General features: G+C 53.8%; 1 long non-coding RNA gene across 1 annotated transcript; it reads right to left on the bottom strand.

The window, feature by feature from the left end:
* Positions 1 to 4,188: 4,188 nt before the first annotated feature.
* LOC120393157 lies at positions 4,189 to 8,946 on the bottom strand. The gene is made up of 3 exons (XR_005591933.1): positions 8,888 to 8,946; positions 4,325 to 4,465; positions 4,189 to 4,248 (listed from the first exon to the last, which is right to left on the bottom strand). It is a non-coding gene; the product is annotated as an uncharacterized LOC120393157 (long non-coding RNA).
* Between the last annotated feature and the right edge of the window lie 11,442 nt (positions 8,947 to 20,388).

Here is a 20,388-nt window from a genome sequence, read left to right on the forward strand (position 1 = left end):
CAGACGTGGGACAGCATGGCGGAAGCTGAGCTGTTTGGTCCTGTCCTCCACTGGGCACAAGCTGTCATTGTCTCGCCAGGCTGGGACAATGGTCGGTCTTGGGGCTGGTCTATTTGCTCTGAACCCTCAGATCATGTGCTCTGATCCATGAACAGCACGTCAGGATCAAGGCACATGTCCTGGACCCCAGACCCCAGCTGCAGAAGCCTTGGTAGGATGGATGGAGTGGCCGTGAGGACAGGAACTGCAGTGTCCCTAGGACAGAAGAGCTGATTCCCTGAGGCTCCTCCTGTATCTCAGGGTCTCCCTAGAAAGGAGCCAGTGACTTTTCTCAGGGTCCCATGTCCTGCATCTCACAGGTGTTGGTTTCAGTCTCTCAGGCCCCAGCCAGGCCTGGTTTTCACTGTTAGTGCTTAATGCAACCGTGCAGAGCTCTGGCTGAGAGTCCCAGCTCCTTCCCTCTGCTCCCCTGCGCCCCCGCCCCAGGAGGCGTAAGGGTCCCAACATTGCACTGCACTGACAGCTCTGGGAACGTGGGGCGGCTTGGGTCCAAGCTGGGAGGACACAACGGAAACGGGACTCTTCTAGTCTCTCCTTTGCAGCCCCCTGACGGGGTTAAGGGGAAATTCCGCCCCAGACCGGCCCATTCTACTCACCTCCAAGAGGTGCTGCAGCTTAGCTGGGGTGGGGGTCTCAGTGAGCAGGCACCTGACCATGGCGTCCAGCCTCTGTAAATAGGTGTTGTGCAGAGCCTGCAAGAAGCGGGAACACCCGTCAGTCATGGGACATGGGGCTACACCAGTCACGGGACCAGGGGGGTTCTCTGAGAGCCCTGGCCAGACCCAAAAGGCACATCCTGGCCTCTCCCATTCACATCATTCCAAGGACACTTGGCAAGAGTTCCTAGTCGGATGCCTGCTGGCTCCTCAATCCTTGGCCTTAGCAGTTCTCTGTGCAGGGGCTGGTACCCAGCAGACTAGGGACCAGCCAAACTGCAATGGGTGGGAAGAAGGATCCCGGGAGAGTCCAGGCAGCAGAACACAGAATGAGGAGAGGGAAGGCTGGGATCAGCCACAGAGGGGTAATACAATCTCCCCTGGAGGGAAGGGGCCCTCCCTGCCAGTTTGTCTCGGGCCTGTTCCCAGCTCTGCTCACTCCTCCCCTATTCTCAGCAGCTCCATCAAACCAAGGGAGCAGGGACCAGAGGCGGCTCCTGCTCCTGGGACAGGGAAGTAGGATCGTGACCTACCTGGAAGTGGGCGGTATCCTGCCCAGTGCCCATCGTGAAGATGGTGCAAAGAAGAGCCCGCAGGAGGAGTGATTCCAGCTCCAGGGCAAGCAGCGGCTTCAGTTTGCTGCGGGGAGAGAAGAGCCCGTGTTATCCTTGGCGGCACCGGAGTGGCGCTGGCACTGCCATGGCCATGACCCTCCCCGCAGTGATCCTCCTACGGCCGCTGTAACGTTCCTGGAGTGAAATCACCCCAGCCAGGAAAGTGGAGACGTTCCCGCCTCCTCTGCTGGGGATGGGAACAGCCACAGCTGGGGGTAATCTAGGCCGAGAAGATCTGGGACTCCGGCCCAGACCCGATCAGCACCAGGGTTAAGGCAGCTGGATGGGACGGTCCTGGTACCTGAGGCTGCAAACTGCAGCCATGGAGCTGGAGATGATGGAGGTTGGCTCTGGCACCATGGGCAGATTTTCAATCAGCTCCTGAGAGACCCCAAGAAGATAAATTTGCATGTGAGACTCAGGCCCCGCAGACCCACAGGCACTTTCCAGGGAGGAGGCCAAAGTGCTCTGCAGAAACAGCCAGTGTCACTCCCAACCCCAACCAGCTGGGCCCCCCATTCCTCCCATCCATCAAACTTCCTTCACCCTCCCCTCCCCTCCGGCCTTACAATTCCCCCACTGCCAGCTCCCGATTGGTGTCAGAAGCTCTCCCTTCCCTGCTCCCCAGCCCTCAGCCACAGGAACCACTGTCCTCTGCTTCCCCCTCTGGCCCCACCAACTCTTTCTCTCGTTTCTGGGTCCCTCGCCCCAGGGGCCAGACACGGGGTCCCACTCACTGCAATGCTCTCCACGAGGGCCGCTTTGGAGACGTGGGGCTCCAGAGTGTTCAGCCCCTGCTGCTGTGCCAAGAAGTACAGACGTGGGACACTACGGAGGAAGCGGAGCTGTTTGGCCATCAACTAGGAGTGGGGTGGGGGGAGAGAGAGAGACAGTTAGGTAGGGACCTCCCCAACCCACCTACACCAGCTCCATGGCTCAGGAACCCCATGGAGTTGGACAGGGAAAGCCGCCCCGCTTCCCGATACCAGTGTCGCCCTGCACAGACTGGGGTTGTAACTGGGACAGTGTCTGTGGGGAGTGGACACCTTGGCCTGTGTGAGACAAATGCCCCCACTTTGGGGTGCCAGGTAACAAGGGAGCAGTTCCCCCCATTGGGGGTGATGGATTCTCTGGGACAAGACCCCCCTGTGTGGGTGGGGATGGAAGAAGGGGCAGGGCAGACTCAGGGGCAGCGCAGCTGTAAGATTTTTGTACCTCAGCTCTGCCCTGGAGGTAGTCCTGGATGACTCTGATGGTGTCTTGTTCAGGGGACACCTCCTCCTCCTCCTTCTCTTCTTCCTCCTCCTCAGCCCACTGCTGCTGGGCACTGGGGGTCTCTGCACCAGGGAGAGCAGGAGAAAGGACAATCCCTGCTGCCACTGGGGGGATGCAGTGTAGAGAAATGGCTCAATGTCCCCCATCCTCAACAAGGAGCCCCATGGCACAGAGGGCCGCACCCTGCCCCTCCCAGAGACACCCTCAGGCCCATCAGCCTCAGGGCCCCGTGGCTGTCAGCCCCCCCCCCAACCTCATCAGGGGAGGCTGGAGCTCCCCGGACTCTGCCCAGCATCCCCTGCTACAGGGTGCAGCTGTGCCACCTCCACTGGTGTTAGTGGGGCTCCCATGTCTCAGTCCTGGCGTCTTGGTGACCCAATGGGTACAGGGTGTTATTAGTCCCCTACTGCCCCCATCCTTCCCCCTGTCCCCTGGGTCTCCCCTCACCTGCACAGAGGGAGCCTTCAGCCTCAGGGCTGTCAGACCCCACAGAGGAGGTGCTGGCCCCTCAGGAGTAGGCAGAGCTGCCGGTCCCCATGCCGGAGCCGCCCAGCTCCTGCTCGGCTGGCTGGGGGCTCCTCGGTGGCCAGGCTGGTGGATAGCTCCTGCTGGGCCCTGGGCTCCTGGCTCCTCTGCTTCCTGGAAAGGAAGCCGCAGAGCCACCTTGCCCGGCTCCTGCCCTCGCCTGGGTCCCTCCTACATAGCATCACCCGGGGCCATCTCCATTTGGGACCAGAAGGTGCCTCAGGGCCTGCTAAGGGAGCTGGTCTTTTCCTCTTCCTCCAGAAGGTCAGGGAGCTTCTCCACTTTGCCTGCCCACTGGCCTCTTCCTCGCCCGCGGGGACAGAGGGGCCACTCTCCTCCTGGGCAAGACGGACACTGCTCCCTACTGGCTCCAGAGCCACCTGCCCAGCCTTCCTCCTCAGCATCCGCTTCCACCGCTCCATCCTGGAACTGAGTGGGGAGCAGCCATGAGTCTGGGCTCAAGGCAGCCTCTCATTAATGGGCCTGCCTGCTCCCCTGCCTACGTCCCCTCTGCTGAGGCAATTCCTCCTCCCCACATACCCCACCCCAGGGCAGGGGGGCTGCCGTCCACACGCACTGGCAGCAGCTCACAGCACAGGCTGCTCCCAATGTTCCCCCTCACCCACTAGGGCCCTGTGAAACTGGGAGAGTCTCATTCTTTCAGAGCAATGGGGCTCTCCGTTAGTTTGGACAAGCCGCTCCCTCCACCCCAGTAGACCCCGCTCCCTCCCAGGCCAGAGAAAGAGCGGAACCCGGATAGTCCTAAATGAAAGTTCGTTCACACGGTGCCAATCCCAGGAGGGAGGAGTCGCCCTCAGTTCCCACTGATTTCACTGCTTGCCATTGTGGGTGTTCAGCACCTGGCAGGTTCTGCCCTCCCGAAAGACTCTCGACGTTGGGAACAATCTCCTGCAAGGGAAAGGCTGGGAGCCCTATTGCTGGGCCATTCCCACCCCACTGGCGATGGCTCTGGAGACCTCCACTCACTTGCTCTAGATGAGATGGAGCTGGATGGCAGATGCTCTTCCTCAATCTCCTCCACCCAGGTGGGCTGGAAAGGGTGCTGCACAATGCCCTGCCAGTAGGGTAGAGGGTAGAAGCCAGGAGACCGAAAGTGGCTGTGAAAACAAGACAATGTTTTATTGCCAGGAATGGATAAATTCAGCCTAGCAACTGGGTGTTCACAACACTCACCTACGGCCAGCAGGACACCCCCCATCTCCAGGTCTCCTAGCACCTCACGCACATTCCTGAAGCGTGACGGCCCAAGGGCTCTAGGGCATTTCTTCAGAGGTGTCTCCACTGTCGTCGTCTTTGCTGTTGTCATGTTCCATTCTATAGGAGTTTATAAAAATATGCTAATGAGTGTGAATATAATGTAACTGCAGTATGCTTCATGCAAAAGGTCTCTTGTAAGGTATCATTACAAGGCTTATAATCTACTGAGTGTGGTCATCCTATTTGTATAAATGTATCACTTTTGTATCTGTATCTGAGTGGAAGGGAACAAATGGGGCAGCCATCGTGAGAAATCCACTAGCTACCACCTGAGCTGGAACAAAGGCTGGACCAGGGAAAGGAGTGTGAGGAGGGCTCCAGGGAGGCATGGCAAGGCCCAGCCCAGCCCAGCCGAGTGGCTCCTCCAGTCCGTTCCCGACTGAGCGGCTCCTTCGGCCTGGCTTCGTCCGCCCCTGCCTGGCCCCAGCTGAGTACCCCAGGCCCAGCCCGGTCCCAGCCTGGCCACGGCTGTTTTGACCATATATGGCCTGTGACGTTATAGGTGTAATATAATCTCTCAATTGAAGGCGACAGGGCCAGAAAGAGTTAATTAACTCACAGACTGACTTAACCCTTTAAAGACTGGTTAGGAAGATATGTAAAAATCCACCCACTTTCCTTTTGAAAGAGCCCGTGTGGATAGCTTTGAAAAGGTCTCAGATGGAGTAAGGGCTGTTAAGAAAGTTGAGCAGCTCTATAAGCAAGTGGCTGTGTTTGGCCAGCTGGTTGGGAAGACAATGGTGTTGGAACAGGAATGTCTCCATTCTGATTCTTTAAGTGAGCAGTCTGTGCTTCTGTGTTGATGCAAATTACTTGGCTGGCAGGGAGAAGACTTGCTAATGGCTGTTAGCAAAGAGAGCCCACCCCATCAGCCAGTAAATTCTGTTAAGCAAGAAAAATCAGGGTTTGATCCTTCAGAACAAGGAGGAAGTTTGCAAAGGGAAGCCACAGGTTCATGGGTGGCAAGTCTGTAGAAATTTTGGTGGTGCTCAGAACCCGCCCCCCAACTCTGCCCCCACCTGCCTAAGGCTCTGAGAGGGGTCTCGGCGGGGGAGGTCTGGGGTGCAGATCCTGGGCTGGGGATTAGGGTCCAGGGTGCAGGCTTTGGGATGGAGTTTGGGTGCTGGGTGCTGGCTCTGGGCTGGGGCTGGGGGTGGGTGTGCTGGTGGGGGTGAAGGGTGCAGGCTTTGGGACGGAGTTTGGGGTTGGGAAGGGGTGTGTGGGAAGGGGGGGTGCACCTTCTGGGAAGGGAGTTTGGGGATAGGAGGGAGTACAGGGGTGAGGGCTGTGGAGCTGAGGATGAGGGATTCATGATGTGGGGGGGCTCAGGACTGGGTCAGAGGATAAGGGTGCAGGGGGATGAGGTTTGGGGCTGAGGATGAGGAGTTCATGCTGCAGGGGCGCTCCGGGATGGGGCTGAGGATTAGGTGCAGGGGATGAGGGTTGGGGCTCAGGATTAGGGTGTGGGGGGATGAGGGCTCTGGCTGGGGTTGAGGATTAGGGTGCGGGGGGATGAGGGCTCCGGCTCAGGCTGAGGATTAGGGTGCAGGGGGATGAGGGCTCTGGCTGGGGCGGAGGGTTTGGGGCTTTGGAGAGGCTCAGGGTAAGGGCCGGGGCCCGATTCAGGCAGGGCCGAGGGAGAGACCCAGCTCCAAATATTGCTGGAGCAGGGCACCCGGCCCCTGAATATTCCTGGAGCCCGGGCACCGCAGGTGTATATAACCTGCCGCCTATGCACGGGTTAACCCTAAAAGGCGCAAACCCCAATGGTATTGAGCCAAAGGTGTGGCATGATGACAAAAATGATTGTAGGTGGACCCTTGCAATGAATTTGTTGTTATCGCTAATGGTAATTTTTGTAACTAATGTGTTGCTATTACCAAGAACTGTAAAAATGTTCCAGCTAAGGTGACCAGATGTCCCCATTTTATAGGGACAGTCCCAATATTTGGGGCTTTTTCTTATATAGGCTCCTATTACGCCCCACGCCCTGTCCTGATTTTTCACACTTGCCGTCTGGTCACCCACATGTGTGGGTCCCAGCTGCTCCTGCTCCCCTCACTGAAGCAGGTGTGCAGGGTTACTGCCCTGGGAACTGCAGGGCATCAGTGGACATGGGGCTGGCTGGAGGCAGGGCAGGGGCTGACTGGAGGTAGGGTCTGGCTGCAGGCAGGGCAACGGGTGCAGGGCTGGTGCGGGCAGGACAGGGTGTGCGGCAGGGGCGGGCAGGAGACAGGCTGGCTGAGGGCAGGGAGTGCGGGGCTGGCTGGAGACCGGGGCTGGAGGCAGGGCAGGGAATGCGGGGCTGGCTGGAGACGGGCCGGTCAGGCAGGGCTGGTGCAGGCAGGGGCTGGCTGCGGACAGGGGCTGGCTGCGGACAGGGGGTGCAGCCCACCCTGTACGGTGGTTGCCCCTCTTCCTCCCTCCCCCACCAGGGTAGCAGCAGCAGCCCGGGCTCAGGGGCTATTTAAAGGGCCCAGGGCTCCCTGCTTCTACCGCCCCAGCCCTTTAAATAGCCGCCAAAGCTGCCCCACTTCCCCAGAGCTCCCCAGGCCCTTTAAATACCCCCGCCCGGGAAGCCGTGTTATACCAATATAATAAAACCAACAGGATCTAATTAAGAGGATAAGGCAAGGATGCCACATTTATTGTAAATACCATAACAAAACAAAAGACAACAGTAAACAACATTGTTTTACTACTTATTTCTATCACTACTTATTCCTTATACACACACACACATATATTCATTCACACAATCATTCATTCAGGTTCTGTACAGATGTTATAGTTACCAGCCTAGACATTGCTCATGCCAAGTTACTGGCCAGGTATCTTGGTCATGAGGATCGAGCCAAGTCTGTGTCAGATGCATTTGATGCTCCTGGAGGCTGGCAGCAGAACCATAGACTCAGGCTGTGGCTACACTTAGCACTTCAAAGCGCTGCCGCGGTAGCGCTGCTGTGGCAGCGCTTTGAAGCGCTAAGTGTAGTCAAAGCACCAGCGCTGGGAGAAAGCTCTCCCTGCGCTGTCCATACTCCACCTCCCTGTGGGGAATAACGGACAGCACTGGGAGCCGCGCTCCCAGCGCTGGGGCTTTGACCACACTGGCGCTTTGCAGCGCCGCAATTTGCAGCGCTGGAGAGGGTGTGTTTTCACACCCTGCTGCAGCGCTGCAAATTTGTAAGTGTAGCCAAGCCCTCAAAGTCCTCAGTCTTTAGAGTCCAGTTTGATAGGAATTTATTCCTATGTCAGTCCATGAGAGTTGCTTCATTTTGCTGTTGCTAAATCAATCAGCAGGTGGCTGGCTCCATTCTGTCAGATGCTTGTTTTTCCTTCCTTTGAGGTACTGGGGGTCATCTGGTTGATCCCACTTGACACCTTCTTCAGCAGACACTGAATTCTTCAGGCTGGTAACTCCTGAACCATTCATTCATTGTTTAAACTAGGCATGCATTCACATACATTCTCTATCTTAATTACATCTAGTTCACTGTCTTTTTACCTTTAGGGTGTTACCAATTTATGTGACCCTCCTGTCTTTTAACAAGCAAAGATAAAGTGAGATGAAAACTTACAGAGGGTGGGGATCTCTATTTATACACTATAACAGCTACTGTTTTGGCTTACTTAGAGATAATTAATGTTTAACAAGTTTTATACAAAGTATTTCTTTGAGCTTAACAAGTTTTATACCAAGTATCTCTTTGAGCAGGCTTCACACAGATACAGCTGGTGGCTTGCAGGTTAGAGGCTAAATGTTGGGAATCACAAATTTACTTCTAACATAAACCTTAAGTTATAAAGTATTAATTAACAATAAATTAATAAATCATTTCTTTTATAAACCATGTTTAATATAAACCTTCTTTAATATCCCTACAGCCGGGCCACCCCGGTACAGCGCACCGGCTCTTGCCAGTACACTGTACTGGGGCTTGGGCACAGGGCCCTCTAGGGCGGGGCCCGATTCAGGGATTGGTTGAATTGGCCTAAAGCTGGCCCTGCTGGCAGCTCCAGCCTTTTTATAGGCAGAGGCTGGCTGGTGTGTCACACAATCTCTTTATTACTCGCCTGAGATGGGTCACCTGTTACTTGTGGCTCTGAATATGCATATAAGGAAAAATCCCAAAAGGTCTGACCATCTATGGCCATCAGGTAGCAGTGATATGGAAGTGCCATCACCACAGCGGTGACCATAAAGTCAGGTGTTTTGACCACCTATGGCCTGTGATGTTATGGGCGTAATATAATATCTTATTCAGCCAATCACTCAGACAAAGAAGTTGTTTATATCTGCAGAAGATAATGCTGCCTGCTTCTTGTTTACACTTCTCTGCACGAGATGTCACTATTGTTTCATTGGCAATGGAGTGTGATGTCACAGACTGTGTACATCATCATGTAATGACTGACTGCACCCACCACTTTTAAACCACTTGGTTTGCACCCATGCCCTTAATCCTGTCCTAAAATTACCTTTTCATGTCACTAAGCTCTCTTGTTGCTGTGGGGTACTGTAGGTGTGAGGCAGGGCGGGTTGGGAGAAGAAATATTCTTTATCTGAAGAAGTGATCTGTATGAGGAAAACATTTGAAAACTTGTTTACTGAGTAATGTGAGTTCTTCACTCTACTTGATAGCATTTCTCTGCTTGTAACATGAACTTGTGAACACCACATCCAAGCAATTCCAAAATTCCAGGAATATTCTAGGCATCAGTGAGCAGAACCGTATTGGTTTTGGTGAAAATTGGAATGGGAAATAGACCAGTCATGCTTAAGTTAGGTTTGGCGCCTAACTCCTATTGAAATCAGTGGGTGTTATGCACCTAATCTGCTGGTGCAATTTTCAAAAACACCTTTAAGCATCTGTTTGCATCTTAAGCACCTAAATATCTTTGAAAATCTGGTCCTTCATCTCTGCCTCAGTTCCCCATCTATAAATGGAGGTTAATAATACTTTATCCTACTGTTTGCCTATCTTGTCTATTTGTTTAGATTGTATTTGAGGCACAGGACAATCTCTTACTATGTTTTTGTAATGGGACCCTGAATTTTGGTTGGCACATCTAAACACTACCATAAAACAAAAAATGATCAGCCCCATAATATAAAGGCCCACCAATGATCTATTTTTCAGGGCAAGTCACAGGCCCAGCTGCCTCAGAGGAAAGTCTGAGAAACACAATATCAAACAATTATGGATTAACCTGCCCATAGGAGAAGTTTCTTCCTGACCCCTATCAGTTGGTGGTAGGCTTATATCCTGAAGCATAAGGATTTATATCCCTTCTACATTTTGTATACCAGCGAAGTTTGGATGATATGGTCCATATAAATGTCTAATCCTTTTCTGAATCAGCAGCGTCTCACCCAGGAAACTCAACGCCAATCTCCTGAGGAGAGAGAGAGACACACACAATCAGACAGAGACTGAGGGCTTCCCCCACCTTTAGCAACAACTGAAACCCCCTCCCCACAGAGGCATGTCCTGATTTTATTTGCCCCCATGTTAATCCAGCCCAGAGCCTGCCCCCCGCCCCCCGGCCTGGTGACAGTGAGTGAGGGCGGGGGAAGGAGGGGGCCGGCGTGAGCATGGCATGGCCTCGGGGAGGGGCCACGGCAGATCCGGGGCTGCTCTGAGGGTCACAAAGGGCCCGTGGGCGCGAAGAGGCTGCAGCCCCAGAACTGCCGGACAACGCACAGCTTGACTCTGCCCCTCGGTCCCTGCGCACACGGGACGGGACCTCGCCCGGCCCCGCGGCCCCAGGCCGCCGCTCGAGGGGCTGCTCCCCGGCAGCTCAGCCCCTGCCCCACCTGCTGCTGCCTCCCAGGCCCCGCGGGGGGTGTGTGTGAAGCCCTTTCACTCCGCGCTGCCTCTGCCCTATGACCCCCCCGCCCCAGCCCGGCTCCCGGGGCAGGGGCGCGGCAGGGCTGGGCCTGGCGCCTGGCACTGGGGTCTGAGCCCCAGCCCGTGCGGAGCCGCCACTCACCGTCCCGCCTCAGCGCTCCTCGGACCTGCCCGCCCCGCCGCCGGCTGCCCGCGCCCCCGGCCGAGCCCCCAGCAGCGCCGGGCGGAGTCCCACTGGTGCCGCCCGCGGGGACTGAGCCACGAAACCCCCCCCCACGCGCGGGTCCCAGGGTCGGGGGCCCCCCCAGCCCGCGGGCGGGGTACGAATCCCAACGGCCGCCGCGCGCCCGGGGCGGGGCGGGGGGGGGGGCGGCGAAGCCGCGGGGCGAGGGAAGCGGGGCATTACACCTCGCGCCGAGTCTCTGTCCCGCGCTCTCTCCGCCAATCAGGGAGCGGGGAGGGGCACGGCGAAGTGACGGGATAGGGCCCCTCCCCCACTAGAGGCCGCCTGCCAGAGGAGAACTACACTACCCAGTGTGCACTGGGAGGAGCGTTGTCTGAGCAACCAGGCCGTCCCTGCCGCTCTGAGAAGAGCCAGGAACTACAACTCCCAGCCTGCCCGGGCGCCCCGTCCTCGAGCCCAGGGAAGGGCGGGTCCCTGGGTCCACCTGACACCTCTCCCCACCCCGTGCAGTGTATTGACCTGCCCCGTAGGAACGTGCCGCTGCTTCGCCCCCGGCACAGCGCAGCTGAGTGGGGCGGGGGGAGGGGCGAGGACCGGGGCCGCCGAAGCTCCCGCCCCCCAAACCTGGCGGGGGGGGGGGCAGGTCTGTGCGGGGCAGGTGAGTGCCGGGTCTGTCTCCGTCCGGTGACTTTACACCTGTGTCTGCACCGCGGGGATGGTCCCAGCGCCCCTTGTTTGCTGGGGCTTTAACCCCCCGCCCTCGGGGGTGAGCTGGTTTCTGTGCATGTCTGAGGAGCCTTGTACCCGGCTACTGGTCAGCGCCCCTCACTCCCGCTGTCCCTCCCCAGCCATCCCCTTCCTCCTCCCTCGGGCGAGCCCGGCTTTGAACACCCCCTGCAGTAACAGTGTCACCCACAGACAAAGCTGCCACTGAACTGAATTAACCCTCCTCATCCCCGAGCCCCCCCTCGCTCTGCCCGTTCCCCCAAAGCCCTGCCCCTGCCCCTGAGGTCCTGCCCTCACGCTGCCCCTGCCCCCGAGGTCCCTGCCTCACATCACCTGTCCCTTCCTCCAATGCCCCACCCTCACTCTGCCCCTTCCCCCGAATCCCCACTCCCGCACTGCCCCTCCCCAATACACCCCTCCTCTGCCCTCACATTGCCCCTTCCCCCAAGCTCCCGCCCCTGCACCACCCAGTGACCCAGGAGCAGGCCAGACCCGGGACGGGGGAGGCATAAACATGCTTTGCTCTGCCACAGACTTCCGAGTGTCCTTGGGCACATCACTCAGCCTCTCTGGGCCTCAGTTCTCCCGTGCGGGAAATGGGGCTATGTGGTGCTTCCCGCCTTCGCACGAGCCTGGGAGGAGAACTACCCTACAAATTAGGAAGATGCTGGGATCCTGGAGTCATGGGGGAGGGTTCAGGGGGAGCATATTAGCACCATCATTTGGTATATGGAGTCTGTTTGGAAACAAAATATTTCCTGAAGTCATTCCAAATCCTGTATTCAGCTATAACCTTGGGAAATACATAATGGAGCGGTGTGGTTTTTCCTTGTGTAGCCAGCAACGACCTGGCACCACCCCCAGCTCTGCCCCCTTCCTGCCACTGCGACCCCATCTCACCTCCTGACCCTGACTGGGCACCCCGCAGCCCCTTGTAGCAGGGGGCTGTGTAGGGGTCTCCTTGCAGCCCTCAGTGGGTGTCTGGTGGGTGCTGTCACCTCTGCCAGAGACCCCAAGAAACTCACTAGCTTCCTCCTCATGTGGGGAAGGGCTCCTACTTTCTGACGTGGGAGGGAGATTCCGTGATGTCAGTGCCCGTGGGAGGAGGGGTTCTAATCACGAGTCTGGAGTGGCAGGGCAACCCCCTCCCCCAGTCAGACTCTGCTAGGGGCTGGGCAGGATCTCTAGGGAGGAGACACAGGAAAAACAGTTGCCACTATGGAACCCAGGAGTCCTGGCTCCCAGTCCCCCGCTCTCACCTCTAGACCCCACTCAGCTCCCAGAGCTAGGGATAGAACACAACCCCCACCCTGCTCTGACCATTAGACCCCACGCCCCTTTTAGGCTCACTGCCTCGTCTATCTACCCAGCCCACCTGTCCATCCCTTTGCTGCAGGTTTCTGGGGTCACCCCTGCTCTGCACTCCCCCAATGCAGCCCAAGACCTTTCCTCCCCCCAGCCACATTTCCTCTCCCCCCTCGTGCTGGATCATCTGCTTGGCCCCCCACCGCCTCTTGAGGTGTGCTGTGCGGCGTGACTGGGGATTGTGCAATGGCTCAGCACCAGGCAATGCAGAATGTAAACCACAGACGCTGCCCTGCCCGACCCCACCGGAGCTGCCGTCCAGGGGCATCGGAGCCCAGTGCCCTGCACCTGTGCCCTCCTGCCCCACGAGGGGCGAGCTACAGTCCCCACCACGTTCCGCAGAGGTGAAGGGTCAAGCCAACCAGCCCATTTAGGATGGGGGAAATCAACACCCTTTTTTCTGCACAGCCACTGACCATCAGCAGGATTCCTCCTCCTCCTCCTCCCTCCTGTGCTTCAGTGCGACTAAATCTCCGCACCTAGACAGCCGGTCCATCCGCTGCACCCCAGTCCCCCTTACCTAAGCCTCCCTGCCAAAGTCCTGCACCTGACCCCATAGAATTAAGTCTCATATGTCTTTGGGATCTCAACTTCTTGTGCCCAGAGAGTCTCAGCCCCCTCAGTAGATGATCTTAGTCTGAGAAACATAGTGTCTGTCTTCTCCAAAGAAGTACTTGGAGAGAGTTTTCTTATGTGACCATGTGGCCTAATGGATAAAGTAGCTGACTTTGGATCAGGTGATTGGGGGGTCAAGTCCCGTTGTGCTTGTGCAGTTTTACCTTCATGCTGACAGTCCTGCTTCCTTCAGGGCTGGAACCTCTTCTTGGCCACTCAGGCCAATGCTCTGGCTTCAGCTAGAGCCCCAGGAAAGAGTTGGGGGGTGGGCGTCACAAAGGCTGGGACATGAGCCCCAGGTGCTTCCAGTCTCACCTTTGCCATTCCTGACTTGCCAAAGAAAATGGGCATCTGCCCAGGCTAGCATGTAGAGCAGTTTCCCTCTTCCAAATGTGCATCTGTCCCTGTGCTTGAGGGGGTTTGCTAAATAGCACCGTGGGAGCTTGGGTGTTTCTCTGCTTCTCACCAGCTGGGGAAAAGAATCTTTGGATAAAATCTCCTGCCCCACTGCAAAAGTGAGCACGGAGAGTGGGAACGGTTAGAGGCCCCACCGGGGGTGGCTGGCCCTGCTTTCCTACCGTCTTCTGATGTTGGCCACAGACCATCAGCAGCCGCTGTGCATGCTGATCTGTGGGTGGCCTTCAGTGGGGGTTTGGGTAAGAATGGTGTCCCTAGCCTCTGTTTGTCAGAGGATGGAGATGGATGGCAAGAGGAAGATCACTTGATCATTGCCTGTTAGGTTCACTCCCTCTGGGGCACCTGGCATTGGCCACTATCGGTAGACAGATACTGGGCTAGATGGACCTTTGGTCTGACCCGGTACGGCCTTTCTTATGTTCTTATGTTTTCCACTGCCCAGGAGACCCAGCCAGGGACTGATGTGCTGGAGATATGTTGGGAAAAGGAACTGTCTGAATTGCCAAGGCAGGAAGCCAACAATCTACAGCAACATCATTAACCACAAACTCACTCTGAGCATGCTCCAGCCAGAAGGGAAATGGGCAGGAATTCTTGCTGTTCAGCCATGGCCACACATACAGAGATGCACAGCAGTGAGGGCGCTGGGCAAGCTGGTCTGAGCGAACAATTGGAAATGATCCTTCCGTTAGAACAGAACCAGAGTGTAGAAAGGCCCCTGTGTTAAGTGGTTGAGGCTGAGGCCTTAGGAAGCTGGCCTACGATACCATAGGGATCTTTCTGTGGAGGTTTGATTCTTGCCAGCTAGGGGAAGCTGGTGTGTGGTGTCTTTGTGGCTGCACTTTCAGTGATGCAGGTTTCTAAATCCCGTTGTTCCAGGGTCATCCTACTAGATTCCCAGCTGCTTTTCAGCTGCAGTGTGGAGACTGTTTGTGTGTGTGGAGAGACAGTGTGTGTGTGTGTGTTGGGGAAGAGTGAGTGTGTTGAGGTAGGTAGGAGCGGATCATTATTATCCCTACTTGAAAGAGGGAGACGCTCAGGCTGAGAAAGGAGAATTGAATTGTCGAAGAAAAACTCAGTTCTCGCTTTTTGTTTGGATGCAGCAAAATCAAATACTATATTATTTCTCCAGTAATTACAATGGAGGAGAGAGTGCCATAGGACACAGGGTCCTGGACAGGTCTCTCAACTGGTAAACAATTACATCAAGCCTTTATACCTTTGTTACAGACAAGCTTAGACAATCATGGAGACAGTAAAAAGCAACAAATACATTTTGTTTATACATAAGCTTTTCTGCTATCTTACTAGAAAAAGCAAGACTGCACATTGCAAGGTCGTAATACTTTCACACAGTTCACTCTGTCTTACATTATCTTGCTTCTACAAATCTCACGTCATAAGGGTCACAGTATGGCCTGACTCTTGCTAACTGACTAACATGCATTAAAATCCCCTTCAAATCCTTATTAATTCTTTCCTTGCTTCCACAGACTTGTCTTAGGTCACAAAGCCAGTCAATGGCTGAATTGGGAATAGGACCCCCAGAGCCCTGATTTTCAAATTAACCATCGGATTTTGAATGTCATACATTGAATGACATCAATAAAGTGCTCTTAGATGAGCTCCAGTCCAACAAGTGTGCACAGTAATTATTCAGCCAGTATTTGAGGAGAACTGCAATGTTAGAGAGAATCATGAACTGCTCAGAGACCACTAATGCAGAGAATCAGCAAAATTTGTCAAACATATAACTGGTTATGACTTATTTACTTGGTCTTAAAAGAGAACAACAAGGACCTGAGTCTCCTCCCTGTCAATAACCCCCTGCTCAGACAATCAGGATAGAGACTGAGGATGGGAGGCTGAGGGGTCTCACCAGAAGGCTAAAAGGATGGCCCAGGTCACTGGCGGGGATCACTGCCCCAGCACTACTGCAGCTCCACAGTTTTGGGTGGACCTCCCACAGTGAGAGCTGCCGAGCACTCCCCCGCAACACACACACACACACACACACACACACACACACACACACACACACACACACCTCCTGGTGTTGGGAGGGGAACAGGAGAAAGGACAAAAGAAGCAAGAGAGGAAGAGAAAGGAGGAAGGGATGGATGGAGGAAAAGTTGAAACTAAAAGGACAAACCTAATGTCCCCAGTGATTCTAAGGGACAAAATCCCAGGTGTGGAATAAAATTCTGCCTCCTTAAGATCATGCTTTCCATGAATTCAACTGTCACCAGAATGATCAGACCGAACAGTTTCAAACCTCGAGGAGGCTCTAACCCTCTAAACAGGGACATCTGTTTTCTAGTAAAATCACTAAAAGGGAAGGAGAAAACTCAAAAGAGGTTCCTCCTGGCGCTCAGGTACGGGAACCCCAATACTCCCCCAGTCCTCAAAGAGAGACCTGGAGAGGGAGACTTGCTGAAGCAAAGCCACAGGGTCTCTGAGGTTTCCCTGGCCGCTCGCCCCTGTCCTGCCTGGCTGATGTCAGCATCTCTCTGTGAGGTCACCACCTCCCCACCACCTTTGGCCAATAGTCTGAGGTCCTGCAAAAGGCCTTTGTGATGTCACTGCCACACCCCTCCCTTGCTGGGCTAATGTCCTGCCCCTGGCCAGGCACTTTGGAGGTTTGAGCTACTCCCTGTGGATCACCCCACTCAAGGAGCGTTCGTTCTAGGAAGCAAGCCAGCTAGACAGTAAAACATCAGACGCTGCTCCCAATGCTACACTTAGTTTTTCAGAAATTAGTTGACTTTATGGCCAGAAGAGACCATTAGAGCATCTAATCTGACCCCTGCATATCACAGGCCTCCTGTATGACACAAGAGCTACTTTGGGGGTAAACACATTCCAGAAAGGCATCTAGTCTTCATGAAATGACGTCACGAGACGGAGAATCCACCACTTTCCTTGGTAGCTTGTTCCTGTGGTGAATCAACCTCGCTGTTGAGTCTTTGCTTTCTTTGTCCCAAGGACACTCTATCCAGCACGCGACATAGAAAAACCTTAGAGTTCTGTCCATAGGCAGGTCCCTGCACACCTTGCTGAGCCACAAGGCATATCTGCCTTCTCTCAATGGGTCAATTGTATAGCTGATGGTCCTTAATGGGCCATCAAGCAGGCTAGGCAGAGCTGACACCAATTTGTCTGGCTGGGCTGTTCCCCAGAAGCATAGCACAAGTTGGAAATACAGGCAGCATAGAGCCAATATTCATAATGTCAACTACAAAAATGATACATATCTAGAGATAGCATAATTATAATCAGCCAATCATCACCTCTCCATAGACCCTTTATGTGACCACCTTTATACAATATTGGCTGCAAATATAGAACAGTGGTGGCAACGGTGATCTATACAGTTACAGATTATGTCAATAACGTCACAGGAGGTGACATGGTATCAGTGAGAGTGATACTGGAATACTGCCTCCAGTTTTGGTGTCCTCATTTGAAAAAGGTGGTGTGAAATTGGAGTTGAGGCAGCAAAGAGCCACCAAATGTTCTGAGGGCTGGAGAAAAATGCCTTCTAGTGAGCTATTGAAAGAGCTCAACCTGTTTAGCTTCTCAAAAGAAGATTGAAAGGTGACTTCATTGAAACGTTGAAGTGCCTTAATGGAGAGAAAAGATTGGCTATTAAAGGGCTCTTTAATGTAGCAGAGAAAGGCATTAAAAAACCCAATGGCTGGAAGGTGAAAAGAGACAAATTCATATTACAATTAAGGCACAAATATTCAACAGTGAGGATCATTCACCACAGGAAAAAGCTACCAAGGAAATTGGTGCATTCTCCATCTCGTAACGTCATTTCATGAAGACTAGATGCCTTTCTGGAATGTTTTTACCCCCAAAGTAGCTCTTGTGTCATACAGGAGGCCTGTGATATGCAGGGGTCAGATTAGATGCTCTAATGGTCTCTTCTGGCCATAAAGTCAACTAATTTCTGAAAAACTAAGTGTAGCATTGGGAGCAGCGTCTGATGTTTTACTGTCTAGCTGGCTTGCTTCCTAGAACGAATGCTCCTTGAGTGGGGTGATTCACAGGGAGTAGCTCAAACCTCCAAAGTGCCTGGCCAGGGGCAGGACATTAGCACAGCAAGGGAGGGGTGTGGCAGTGACATCACAAAGGCCTTTTGCAGGACCTCAGATTATTGGTCAAAGGCGGTGGGGAGGTGGTGACCTCACAGAGAGATGCTGACATCAGCCAGGCAGGACAGGGGCGAGGGGCCAGGGAAACCTCAGAGACCCTGTGGCTTTGCTTCAGCAAGTCTCCCTCTCCAGGTCTCTCTTTGAGGACTGAGAGTATTCGGGTTCACGGACGTGAGCACCAGGAGGAACCTCTTTTGAGTTTTCTCCTTCCCTTTTAGTGATTTTACTAGAAAACAGATGTCCCTGTTTAGAGGGTTAGAGCCTCCTCGAGGTTTGAAACTGTTCGGTCTGATCATTCTGGTGACAGTTGAATTCATGGAAAGCATGATCTTAAGGAGGCAGAATTTTATTCCACACCTGGGATTTTGTCCCTTAGAATCACTGGGGACATTAGGGTTTGTCCTTTTAGTTTCCACTTTTCCTCCATCCATCCCTTCCTCCTTTCTCTTCCTCTCTTGCTTCTTTTGTCCTTTCTCCTGTTCCCCTCCCAACACCAGGAGGTGTGTGTGTGTGTGTGTGTGTGTGTGTGTGTGTGTGTGTGTTGCGGGGGAGTGCTCGGCAGCTCTCACTGTGGGAGGTCCACCCAAAACTGTGGAGCTGCAGTAGTGCTGGGGCAGTGATCCCCGCCAGTAACCTGGGCCATCCTTTCAGCTCTCTGGTGAGACCCCTCAGCCTCCCATCCTCAGTCTCTACCCTGATTGGCTGAGCAGGGGGTTATTGACAGGGAGGAGACTCAAGGCCTTTTTGTTCTCTTTTAAGACCAAGTAAATAAGCCATAACCACTTATATGTTTGATGGATTTTGCTGCTTCTCTGCATTAATTGTCTCTGAGCAGTTCATGATTCTCTCTAACATTGCAGTTCTCCTAAAATACTGGCTGAATAATTACTGTGCATACTTGTTCCTCTGGAGCTCATCTGAGAGCACTTTATTGAGGTCATTCAATGTATGAAATTCAAGATCTGATGGTTAATATGAAAATCAGGGCTCTGGGGTCCTATTCCCAATTCTGCCATTGACTGGCAGTTAGACCTAAGACAAGACAGTTCTCCTTTCTCAGCCTGAGCGTCTCCTCTTTCAAGTAGGGATAATAATGATCCGCTCCTACCTACCACAACACACTCACTCTTCCCCAACACACACACTGTCTCTCCCCACACACAGTCTCCACACTGCAGCTGAAAAGCAGCTGGCAATCTAGTAGGATGACCCTGGATCAATGGGATAGAGAAACCTGCATCACTGAAAGTGCAGCCACAAAGACACCACACACCAGCTTCCCCTAGCTGGCAAGAATCAAACCTCCACAGAAAGATCCCTATGGTATTGTAGGCCAGCTTCCTAAAGCCTCAGCCTCAACCACTTAACACTGGGCCTGTCTACACTCTGGTTCTGTTCTCACTGAAGGATCATTTCCAATTGTTCGCTCAGACCCGCTTGCCCAGCACCCTCACTGCTGTGCAGCTCTGGATGTGTGGCCATGGCTGAACAGCAAGAATTCCTGCCCATTTCCCTTCTGGCTGGAGCATGGTTTGTGGTTAATGATGTTGCTGTAGATTGTTTGCTTCCTGCCTTGGCAATTCAGACAGTCCCTTTTCCCAACATATCTCCAGCACATCAGTCCCTGGCTGAGTCTCCTGGGCAGTGGGAAACATAAGAACATAAGAAAGGCCGTACCGAGTCAGACCAAAGGTCCATCTAGCCCAGTATCTGTCTACCGACAGTGGCCAATGCCAGGTGCCCCAGAGGGAGTGAACCTAACAGGCAATGATCAAGTGATCTTCCTCTTGCCATCCATCTCCATCCTCTGACAAACAGAGGCTAGGGACCCCATTCTTACCCATCCTGGCTAACAGCCATTTTTGTACTTAGCCACCATGAATTTATCCAGTTCCCTTTTAAACATTGTTATAGTCCTCGCCTTCACAACCTCCTCAAGCAAGGAGTTCCACAAGTCGACTGTGCACTGCATGAAGAAGAACTTCCTTTTATTTGTTTTAAACCTACTAATTTCATTTGGTGAACCCTAGTTCTTGTATTATGGGAACAAGTAAATAACTTTTCCTTATCCACTTTCTCAACATCACTCATGATTTTATAGACCTCTGTCATATCCCCCCTTAGTCTCCTCTTTTCCACCTAGAGGAGAAGGTGCCATTGTTAGAGGGCTTTCCCTTCCCCTGCCCACTTCCCTGGTTCTTGTCACGCAGGCAGCAAAAGACCAGAAGTCGGAAGCACAGACAAAGTGAAGTTTACTGGGGTTAATTTCCAAGCAAGCAGATTCCGAAGCCCTTCACACCAGTCAGGCTTATCTCTATACACTGATAGAGTCTGTTCCACATTGTTCCCTTCCCAGCTCTGACACTGCAGAGCGTTTACCCCACATCCCTACAGACAATTCTTCCCTGGGTGCCGGCTGGTGAATCTTGCCCACATGCTCAGGATTTAGCTGATCACCACATTTGGGGTCAGGAAGGAATTTTCCTCCAGGGCAGATTGGCAGAGACCCTGGGGGGTTTTCGCCTTCCTCTGCAGCGTGGGGCACGGGTCACTTGCTCGAGGATTTTCTGCACCCTGAAGTCTTTAAACGTCGAGTTGAGGACTTCAGTAGCTCAGACATAGGTCAGGGGTTTGTTACAGGAGTGGGTGGGTGACAGTCTG

This window comes from Mauremys reevesii, unplaced genomic scaffold (genome assembly GCF_016161935.1).
Source record: "Mauremys reevesii isolate NIE-2019 unplaced genomic scaffold, ASM1616193v1 Contig156, whole genome shotgun sequence".
In the NCBI taxonomy this organism is placed as follows: Eukaryota; Metazoa; Chordata; order Testudines; family Geoemydidae; genus Mauremys; species Mauremys reevesii.